Source organism: Taudactylus pleione, unplaced genomic scaffold (assembly GCF_031769625.1).
Source record: "Taudactylus pleione unplaced genomic scaffold, aTauple2 ptg000537l, whole genome shotgun sequence".
NCBI lineage: Eukaryota > Metazoa > Chordata > Amphibia > Anura > Myobatrachidae > Taudactylus > Taudactylus pleione.
Genome location: NW_028284939.1, coordinates 10095555 through 10106272, shown reverse-complemented (window position 1 = coordinate 10106272; position 10718 = coordinate 10095555). Strand labels below are relative to the sequence as shown.

General features: G+C 48.2%; 1 pseudogene; it reads right to left on the bottom strand.

The window, feature by feature from the left end:
• Positions 1 to 1798: 1798 nt before the first annotated feature.
• Positions 1799 to 9658, bottom strand: LOC148500999 (uncharacterized; annotated as a pseudogene).
• Between the last annotated feature and the right edge of the window lie 1060 nt (positions 9659 to 10718).

Sequence of the window (10718 nt, the reverse complement as noted above, 5' to 3'; positions counted from 1 at the left end):
TACAGGTGGAAATAGTTCATGCCGGGCACTGTCAGGTTCAGCCGTCACCGGCCACTTCTTTCCTGCCTTACCCCCAGCAACCGGCACACTGTTACTCACTTGCAGGACAGCCGGCTCACCGAAAGCACCCTTTTCCGCACCATCCTCCACCTCAGGCTCGCAAGACATCTCCACTGTGTCCCCTGCCACGGACTTCTCCTGGGAATCAGCAATCACAGCACCAGACACCACCACCTCTGTCATAACTTTATCCTCCATATTTACTGCATCTTCAGCTGTATTAGACTCATCCACTGCTGCTGCCTCCAGCTGCATACTCTCTGCCTGGACATCAGCTGGTAGGTTTGTGTCACTTTCAGATGCACAGACAGGCTGTGGGGTGCTGCTGCAATCACCAGGTACACTGATAACACCTGTCTCCATGGGTGTCGGCCTTGATTGGACCTTTGCATGAACTGGTAACCCTTTCACTGCTGCCTGCATCTGCTTTTCACAGAAAGAGTTTCAATCACATCTTTTAACACCGGTTTCTCCCATTCATAGCAGGTATTTCTTTTTTTCTTCTTATCATTAATTCTGGTCTGTATACGCTTTGCCTCTCTTTGTAATTCCTTTGTAATTCCTCAATAGAGAAGCTATCAAATGATTCCTCCTCCTCATCTTCCTCTTCATCCCCAGTATCACCAGGGAACCAGGAACATTCTCCAAGGCATCAAGGGGCCTCACCCCCCTACATACTTCACTACCCCCTGGGCAGACAGTAGCTGCTGTCACTCCACCCTGTGTTACATCACACAGGGGAGCACCCAGGGAGAGTTTGTGGGAATCCGACTGTGGGTCCAGTTTCTTCACTGGGCCCACACCGACAGGGTAGGTAGCTTCCAGCACTGCTCGACCCTTTGTTCCATCACATAGGGGAGCACCCTCAGACATAGGGGGAACAAGCTGTGGTTCCAACTGCACAGAAGCCGGGCTGATGATATTACCTCCACTGTCACTCATGCTGCTTACTGATGATCCGGACTGGCCTGCCGCACTACTTGTCCGGACACCAGGAGTCTTTGCTTTGGCTTTTGCTTTAGAGCCCGAGCCATGGGCTGAACGTCGGGAGCACTGTCCCCCAGGAGGATCCAACCCCCTGGGGAAGCCAGCAGGGAGTCTCCCTGCAGACACGGGACACACCTGCAGCAGCTAGAGCTCTCCTCCACACAACCTCCTCACAGCTCAGACAGCACACACTGCAGAGTCTCCGCCCCCAGGATAGGTGGGAGTAGGGTAGGTGTGAGGGTGCATTAGTGTGGGTAGTATAGGTGGGAGTAGGGTAGGTGTGAGGGTGTATTATTATGAGTAGTATAGGTGAGAGTAGGGTAGGTGTGAGGGTGTATAAGTGTGGGTAGTATAGGTGAGAGCAGGGAAGGTGTGAGGATGTATTAGTGTGAGTAGTATAGGTGGGATTAGGGTAGGTGTGAGGGTGTATTAGTGTGGGTAGTATAGGTGAGAGTAGGGAAGGTGTGTGGGTGTATTAGTGTGGGTAGTATAGGTGAGAGTAGGGAAGGTGTGTGGGTGTATTAGTGTGGGTAGTATAGGTGGGAGTAGGGTAGGTTTGAGGGTGTATTAGTGTGGGTAGTATAGGTAGGAGTAGGGTAGGTGTGAGGGTGTATTAGTGTGGGTAGTATAGGTGAGAGTAGGGAAGGTGTGTGGGTGCATTAGTGTAAGTAGTATAGGTGAGAGTAGGGAAGGTGTGAGGATGTACTAGTGTGGGAAGTATAGGTGAGAGCAGGGAAGGTGTGCAGGTGTATTAGTGTGGGTAGTATAGGTGAGAGCAGGGTAGGTGTGAGGGTGTATTAGTGTGGGTAGTATAGGTGGGAGTAGGGTAGGTGTGAGGGTGTATTAGTGTGGGTAGTATAGGTGAGAGCAGGGAAGGTGTGAGGGTGTATAAGTGTGAGTAGTATAGGTGAGAGTAGGGAAGTTGTGAGGGTGTATTAGTGTGGGTAGTATAGGTGAGAGCAGGGTAGGTGTGAGGGTGTATTAGTGTGGGTAGTATAGGTGGGAGTAGGGTAGGTGTGAGGGTGAATTAGTGTGGGTAGTATAGGTGGGAGTAGGGTAGGTGTGAGGGTGTATTAGTGTGGGTAGTATAGGTGAGAGCAGGGAAGGTGTGAGGGTGTATTAGTGTGAGTAGTATAGGTGAGAGTAGGGAAGGTGTGAGGGTGTATTAGTGTGGGTAGTATAGGTGAGAGCAGGGTAGGTGTGAGGGTGTATTAGTGTGGGTAGTATAGGTGGGAGTAGGGTAGGTGTGAGGGTGTATTAGTGTGGGTAGTATAGGTGGGAGTAGGGTAGGTGTGAGGGTGTATTAGTGTGAGTAGTATAGGTGAGAGTAGGGAAGGTGTTTGGGTGTATTAGTGTGAGTAGTATAGGTGGGAGTAGGAAAGGTGTGAGGGTGTATTAGTGTGAGTAGTATGGGTGGGAGTAGGGAAGGTGTGAGGGTGTATTAGTGTGGGTAGTATAGGTGAGAGCAGGGTAGGTGTGAGGGTGTATTAGTGTGGGTAGTATGGGTGGGAGTAGGGAAGGTGTGAGGGTGTATTAGTGTGGGTAGTATAGGTGAGAGCAGGGTAGGTGTGAGGGTGTATTAGTGTGGGTAGTATAGGTGGGAGTAGGGTAGGTGTGAGGGTGTATTAGTGTGGGTAGTATAGGTGAGAGCAGGGAAGGTGTGAGGGTGTATTAGTGTGAGTAGTATAGGTGAGAGTAGGGAAGGTGTTTGGGTGCATTAGTGTGAGTAGTATAGGTGAGAGTAGGGAAGGTGTGTGGGTGCATTAGTGTGAGTAGTATAGGTGAGAGTAGGGTAGGTGTGAGGGTGTATTAGTGTGGGTAGTATAGGTAGGAGTATGGTAGGTGTGCGGGTGTATTAGTGTGGGTAGTATAGGTGGGAGTAGGGTAGGTGTGAGGGTGTATTAGTGTGAGTAGTATAGGTGAGAGTAGGGAAGGTGTTTGGGTGTATTAGTGTGAGTAGTATAGGTGAGAGTAGGGAAGGTGTGAGGGTGTATTAGTGTGAGTAGTATAGGTGAGAGTAGGGAAGGTGTTTGGGTGCATTAGTGTGAGTAGTATAGGTGAGAGTAGGGTAGGTGTGAGGGTGTATTAGTGTGGGTAGTATAGGTAGGAGTATGGTAGGTGTGAGGGTGCATTAGTGTGAGTAGTATAGGTTAGGGTAGGGAAGGTGTTAGGGTGTATTAGTGTGGGTAGTATAGGTGGGAGTAGGAAAGGTGTGAGGGTGTATTAGTGTTAGTAGTATGGGTGGGAGTAGGGAAGGTGTGAGGGTGTATTAGTGTGGGTAGTATAGGTGAGAGCAGGGTAGGTGTGAGGGTGTATTAGTGTGGGTAGTATAGGTGGGAGTAGGGTAGGTGTGAGGGTGTATTAGTGTGGGTAGTATAGGTGAGAGCAGGGAAGGTGTGAGGGTGTATTAGTGTGAGTAGTATAGGTGAGAGTAGGGAAGGTGTTTGGGTGCATTAGTGTGAGTAGTATAGGTGAGAGTAGGGAAGGTGTGTGGGTGCATTAGTGTGAGTAGTATAGGTTAGAGTAGGGAAGGTGTAAGGGTGTATTAGTGTAGGTAGTATAGGTGGGAGTAGGGTAGGTGTGAGGGTGTATTAGTGTGGGTAGTATAGGTGAGAGTAGGGTAGGTGTGAGGGTGTATTAGTGTGGGTAGTATGGGTGGGAGTAGGGTAGGTGTGAGGGTGTATTAGTGTGGGTAGTATAGGTGGGAGTAGGGTAGGTGTGTGGGTGTATTAGTGTAAGTAGTGTAGGTGGGAGTAGGGTAGGTGTGAGGGTGTATTAGTGTGGGTAGTATAGGTCGGAGTAGGGTAGGTGTGAGGGTGTATTAGTGTGGGTAGTATAGGTCGGAGTAGGGTAGGTGTGTGGGTGTATTAGTGTAAGTAGTGTAGGTGGGAGTAGGGTAGGTGTGAGGGTGTATTAGTGTGGGTAGTATAGGTGGGAGTAGGGTAGGTGTGAGGGTGTATTAGTGTGGGTAGTATAGGTGTGAGTAGGGAAGGTGTGAGGGTGTATTAGTGTGGGTAGTATGGGTGGGAGTAGGGTAGGTGTGAGGGTGTATTAGTGTGGGTAGTATGGGTGGGAGTAGGGTAGGTGTGAGGGTGTATTAGTGTGGGTAGTGTAGGTGAGAGTAGGGTAGGTGTGAGGGTGTATTAGTGTGGGTAGTATAGGTGAGAGTAGGGAAGGTGTGAGGGTGTATTAGTGTGGGTAGTATGGGTGGGAGTAGGGTAGGTGTGAGGGTGTATTAGTGTGGGTAGTATAGGTGGGAGTAGGGTAGGTGTGTGGGTGTATTAGTGTAAGTAGTGTAAGTGGGAGTAGGGTAGGTGTGAGGGTGTATTAGTGTGGGTAGTACAGGTGGGAGTAGGGTAGGTGTGAGGATGTATTAGTGTGGGTAGTACAAGTGGGAGTAGGGTAGGTGTGAGGGTGCATTAGTGTGGGTAGTATGGGTGGGAGTAGGGAAGGTGTGAGGGTGCATTAGTGTGAGTAGTATAGGTGGGAGTAGGGTAGGTGTGAGGGTGTATTAGTGTGAGTAGTATAGGTTAGAGTAGGGAAGGTGTGAGGGTATATTAGTGTGAGTAGTATAGGTGAGAGTAGGGCAGGTGTGAGGGTGTATTAGTGTGGGTAGTATAGGTGGGAGTAGGGAAGGTGTGAGGGTGTATTAGTGTGAGTAGTATAGGTGTTCAACCTGGGTAGAGACACTAATGGATCGGTTCAATAGGAAGTGAATCAGGATAGACCTGTGTCTGACGCTAATGGAGCGTTTGGCGTTTAGGAGAAGAGTGCGACCAACAGAGACGAAGCAGCAACGTGGTCCTGGAATACTCGTATATCTGTAAGTATGGAGAAGTCCAACATAGAATTCCCTGGAAGTAGATCATTGATCACTTTTGTGAGTGTAGTCTCAGTGGAATGTTGGGGGCGGAAGCCTGATTGCAGAGAGTTGGGAATGGAGCGAGTGGAGAGGAAGTGAGATAAACGATGTACACAAGTCACTCAAGGCGTTTGGGAGGAGAGACATTGGGCAGTAGCTTGAGAGAGGAACTTGGTCTAGAGATGGTTTCTTTAGAATTGGTTAGACAAGAGCATGTTTAAAGGAGGATGAGAATGTGCTGATGAGAATGTGCCGTTGTAGAGGAGGAGTTGGGAGGAAACAGAACGGGGGGGTAGGTTGTAGGATGAGATGATGAAATGAGTGCAGGAGAAGGTGGGTAGAGTGTGTGGGATTTAACATGAGGAAATATCTGACGAATAGTGGTGGGGGGCAATGCCCTCTCTGGCACAGGGCACCAAAAAGTCTAGTTACGCCTCTGGATGGCGTTATATAAAGATTTATCGAGAGCAAAAAAACGTTAAAGCACTGTAGAGAGCAATGGCTTGCTCCCTACAGTGCGATATTCTGCGAGATAGGTATTAACAGAGAAGATAATTGCATTATCCTCTCTGCTAACCCTTTACTGAATAGTGAAAATACTTTCAAATTGCGGAAACATTTGTTTCTGGATTATTTAAGTAAATATTGCATAACTGAATAGAGTCCTGTGTAATCCCTGTTACCTTGTGTGGGTGATGGCAATGAATTAGACTTAAGTCCTGTCTTACAGTTTACTGGGGTCACCCTCCAGGTGTAGCTCAGTCTCCGTGGCTCACCGAGCCTGTATTGTACCATTTCAGAGTGTCTTTGGAAACTATTCTGAAGTGCTGGAAAGTATGTAAGTATAGTCAGGTCCATAAATATTGGGACATTGACAGAATTTTCATATTTTGGCCTCTATTCACCACCACAATGGCTTTGAAATGAAACAAACAAGATGTGATTTAACTGCAGACTTTCAGATTAATTTGAGGGTAATTACATCCAAATCAGGTGAACGGTGTAGGAATTACAACGGTTTCTATATGTGCCTTCCACTTTTTAAGGGGCCAAAAGTAATGGGACAAACTAAACAACCCTAAATCTAACTTTGACTTTTTAATACTTTGTTGCAAATCCTTTGCAGGCAATTACAGCCTGAAGTCTGGAACGCATAGACATCACCAGATGCTGGGTTTCATCCCTGGTGATGCTCTGCCAGGCCTCTACTGCAAATGTCTTCAGTTCCTGCTTGTTCTTGGGGCATTTTCCCTTCAGTTTTGTCTTCATCAAGTGAAGTATATGCTCAATCGGATTCAGGTCAGGGGATTGACTTGGCCATTGCATAACATTCCACTTTTTAACCTTAAAAAACTCTTTGGTTGCTTTTGCAGTATGCTTCGGGTCATTGTCCATCTGCACTGTGAAGAGCTGTCCAATGAGTTCTGAAGCATTTGACTGAATATGAGCATATAATATTGCCCGAAACACTTCAGAATTCATTCTGTTGCTTTTGTCAGCAGTCACATCATCAATAAATACAAGGGAACCAGTTCCATTGGCAGCCATACATGCCCACGCCATGACACTACCACCACCATGCTTCACTGATGAGGTGGTATGTTTTGGATCATGAGCAGTTCCTTTCCTTCTCTTCTCTTCCCATCACTCTGGTACAAGTTGATCTTTGTCTCATCTGTCAATAGGATGTTGTTCCAGAACTGTAATGGCTTTTTTAGATGTTGTTTGGCAAACTCTAATCTGGTCTTCCTGTTTGTGTGGCTCACCAATGGTTTGTATCTTGTGGTGAACCCTCTATATTCACTCTTGTGAAGTCTTCTCTTGATTGTTGACTTTGACACATATACATCTACCTCCTGGAGAGTGTTCTTGATTTGGCCAACTGTTGTGAAGGGGTTTTTCTTCACCAGGGAAATAATTCTTTTGTCATCCACCACAGTTGTTTTCCGTGGTCTTCCGGGTCTTTTGGTGTTGCTGAGCTCTCCGGTGCGTTCTTTCTTTTTAAGAATGTTCCAAACAGTTGATTTGGCCACACCTAATGTTTTTGCTATCTCTCTGAAAGGGTTTGTTTTGATTTTTCAGCCTAATGATGGCTTGCTTCACTGATAGTGACAGCTCTTTGGATCTCATATTGAGAGTCGACAGCAACTGATTCCAAATGCAAATGTCACACCTAGAATCAACTCCAGACCTTTTACCTGCTTAATTGATAATGAAATAACGAGGGAATAGCCCACACCTGTCCATGAAATAGCTTTTGAGTTGACAGTCCCATTACTTTTGGCCCCTTAAAAAGTGGAAGGCACATATTGAAACTGTTGTAATTCCTACACCGTTCACCCGATTTGGATGCAATTACCCTCAAATTAAATCTGAAAGTCTGCAGTTAAAGCACGTCTTGTTTGTTTCATTTCAAAGCCATTGTGGTGGTGAATAGAGGCCAAAATCTGAAAATTCTGTAAATGTCCCAATATTTATGGACCTGACTGTATGTTATACCCCTTTTACACCGGAACTAAAACCTGAGTTATTGCAGGGTTAACCCGGGCAGCTCCCTGGTGTAAAAGGGGAGAGGGTTGGATCGCCGGGTTTAGAGACCCGGCAATCCAACCCAGTAAATAGCAGGGTTTAACATGGGCGTAGCCCGTGAAACCCTGCTGTGAGAACAGTGCACTCCGGGTCACGATGACCTGGAATGCGCTGCTAGCCGGCCGATTGGGCCGGCTGCAGTGGCGCTTGGAGATGACGTCATCTCCAAGCATCCACTTTGACGCCGGGAAAGCCAGGTCTATGCAGACCCGACTCCGGTGCGAGCGGCACCGACTCGGGAATATCCCAAGTCGGCGCCAGCTAAATTCCGGGTCTGATCCAGATAGGAACTGTGGTTCAGACCCGCTCGCGAGCGCTGAGCGCTCGCAAACGGGTCAATGTTGGCCCAATGCGCATGCGCACGACGGAGCTGGCTCTGTCGTGCGCATGCGCGAGACCCAGATAGCGATGGGCAAACCGTCGCTCCGGGTCTCGTACCAAAGGGGGTGTGCTGTCGATGGTGAGTGACAACACGCCCCCTTTGGTGGGCATGCCGGGGGCGTGGCTGCCCAGACGGAGGCATTCCCATAGGAACGCATACCGTCTGGGGCCGGCCCCACTGACATCACAAGTGATGTCAGTGGCAGTGCTCTCGGCTCTGATAGAGCCAAAAGCACTCCAGGGCTTGCGGCAACGAGATCCTACCACAAGGGTCTCGTCGCAAGCCCGATGGTCGCGATGGTCTTGACCATCGTGACCATCTTCCTGGCCGCTCGCTATAGCTGTGGGTGGTCACCCACAGCTATACGAGAGTCCAGGACGCCGCTCTAAAAATTAAGGACGGCCCTGTTTCAGAGAGAGCGCTCTGTCAGAGCGTCCGGCTGTGAATCAGGGCCTCTGGGCCTGATTCAGAGCCGGACGCTCTGACCAGAGCGCTCGCTCTGAATCAGGGCCCTCCTCCCTGAAAATGGAGCGGCCTCATGGACACTCGCATAGCTGTGGGTGACCACCCACAGCTATAGCGAGAGTCCATGATGATGGTCGCGATGGTCAAGACCATCGCGACCATCGGGCTTGCGACGGAGACCCTGCGGTAGGGTCTCGCTGCCTCAAGCCCTGGAGTGATTTTGGCTCTATCAGAGCCAAAATCACTCCCATTGACATCACTAGTGATGTCAGTGGGGCTGGCTTCAGACGGTAGGCGTTCCCATGGGAACGCCTCCGTCTGGCAGGCACGCCCTCATCCCGCCCCCCAAAGGGGGCGTGCTGTCACTCAACATCGACAGCACGCCCCCTTTGGTGCGAGACCCGGAGCGACGGAGAGCCCGTCGCTCGACGGGTCTCGCGCATGCGCACGACGGAGCTCCCTCCGTCGTGCGCATGCGCAGTAGGGCAACATCGACCCACTGAATGACCCCCTCTGTTCCAACTCCGGGTCAGACCCGGAATTTTGGTGGAAAAAGGGTATAAGTGTGCTTCAGCCAACCCTGGGAAATTGTGAAAGGGAGTTTTCTTATACGAGATATACCTACTGTAGCAGCCAGTATCATAAATGTTGTGGTTTTTTATGGTGATTGTTGACAAGAACCAGACTTTAACTTTGCGATTATTTTGATATTTGTTCTGAATTTTGTTTTCTCATATCAAGTACTGTTATGTATTGTATATTTAGCAATTAATGCTGCAATTATCCCCCTTTGGATAAAGGAGTCACATTTGGTTTATTTCTAGACCTAGCGGTGTAAATTGGAATCCAGCCCTGAACCAATGATGTTTGGTTTGTAAGAAGGCCAAAAGTGTTTTTGGATGTATAAAGTAAGCACATACATTTACCACATTTCTCTCACTTGTCCTATTTGGATTACTGCCAGTTATCCCCCTCTACCTTCATTCATTACCTGAATCCTGGATTATAAACTGCAGATTAAGCTGCGGACGCCTCTATGGCGGTGTATGTTGTGCTTCAGGAAAACTTTAAATCCGTGAAAGCCGCGGTATACTGTCGTACCCCGAGGACCCGTGTGTCTCCTAGTGAATCTCAAAGTTTGTGCTTATCAACATCAGGTCTCGCCTGTTTCAGGTCTTGTTACGGCTTTGATGTGCCAGTCCACCATCCCGCTTCAGTTGAGACAGTGCATCTGTTTCATCATTTTCGCCTTGTCTCTCTGGGTCACAGCGAAGCAATATCCTCAGCTGCAGTTCGTTATTCAAAGCCCTCATGTCAGGAGTGTGATGGAGAAGCTGTGCGTTAACTCCTGGGCTGCCAAACAGACCTGCCCAGCCAATTGCAAAGCAAAGTGCTCAGCTGGTGACACAGAGCTCAGGTACTTCCTATGGAGAGTTCGGGACTCTCACACTGTATCTCTCTCTAGGTCAGGGGTCTTCAAACTTGGCCCTCCAGCTGCTGTGGAACTACACATCCCAGCATGCACTGCCACCTTTTTGATATAACAGCATGCTAAATGCTAAAACTATGTGCAGTGCATGCTGGGATGTGTAGTTCCACAGCATCTGGAGGGCCAAGTTTGAAGACCCCTGCTCTAGGTAATCCCTCTACCATAGGCTGGGACATAAATGTGATCTTTATGATTCATCATTCCCAATGATCAGCTCTTCTGCAGTCAATGACACCGCTATTCCACGGGTCAATTATTCATTCGGAGCAGTGGTTAGCATGGCTGCCTCACGTCCCTGAGGTCATGAGTTCAATTCCTGCCCAGGGCCCTATCTGTGCTGAGTTTTTATGTTCTCTTTTCCTCCTGCACTCCATAACTCCAATGCTATTAAGTTTATTGGGTTTTGACAAAAATAAAATAAAATAACCATAGTGTGTGTGTGACCATGTGGTGGAGAATATAGATTGTGTTCTCCGCTGGGCAAGGGACTAATGCAGTGTTGGCTAACCTTGACACTCCAGCTGTTGTGGAACTATATATCCCAGCATGCCCTGCCACAGTTTTAGCATGCCCTAATAGCAAAACTGTAGCAGTGCATGCTGGGTTATGTAGTTCCATAACAGCTGGAGTGTCAAGGTTAGCCAACACTGGACTAATGTGAATGACTAAAATATTCTCTGAAACGCACTGCATAATATGTGTGCGCTTTATAAATAACTGCTAATAAATAATATTAAGTAAGTATCTTTCCCACTCAGAATGGGCAAGTAGCCCCCGAAGTTCAGAAGAAAACTATGCTGTAATGATTGCTTGGCTTCTACGACTGTGGACCCTGCTTAAGCATTGTAGGGAGTTATTTAGTAGCATGCATAGTTATCCTTAGT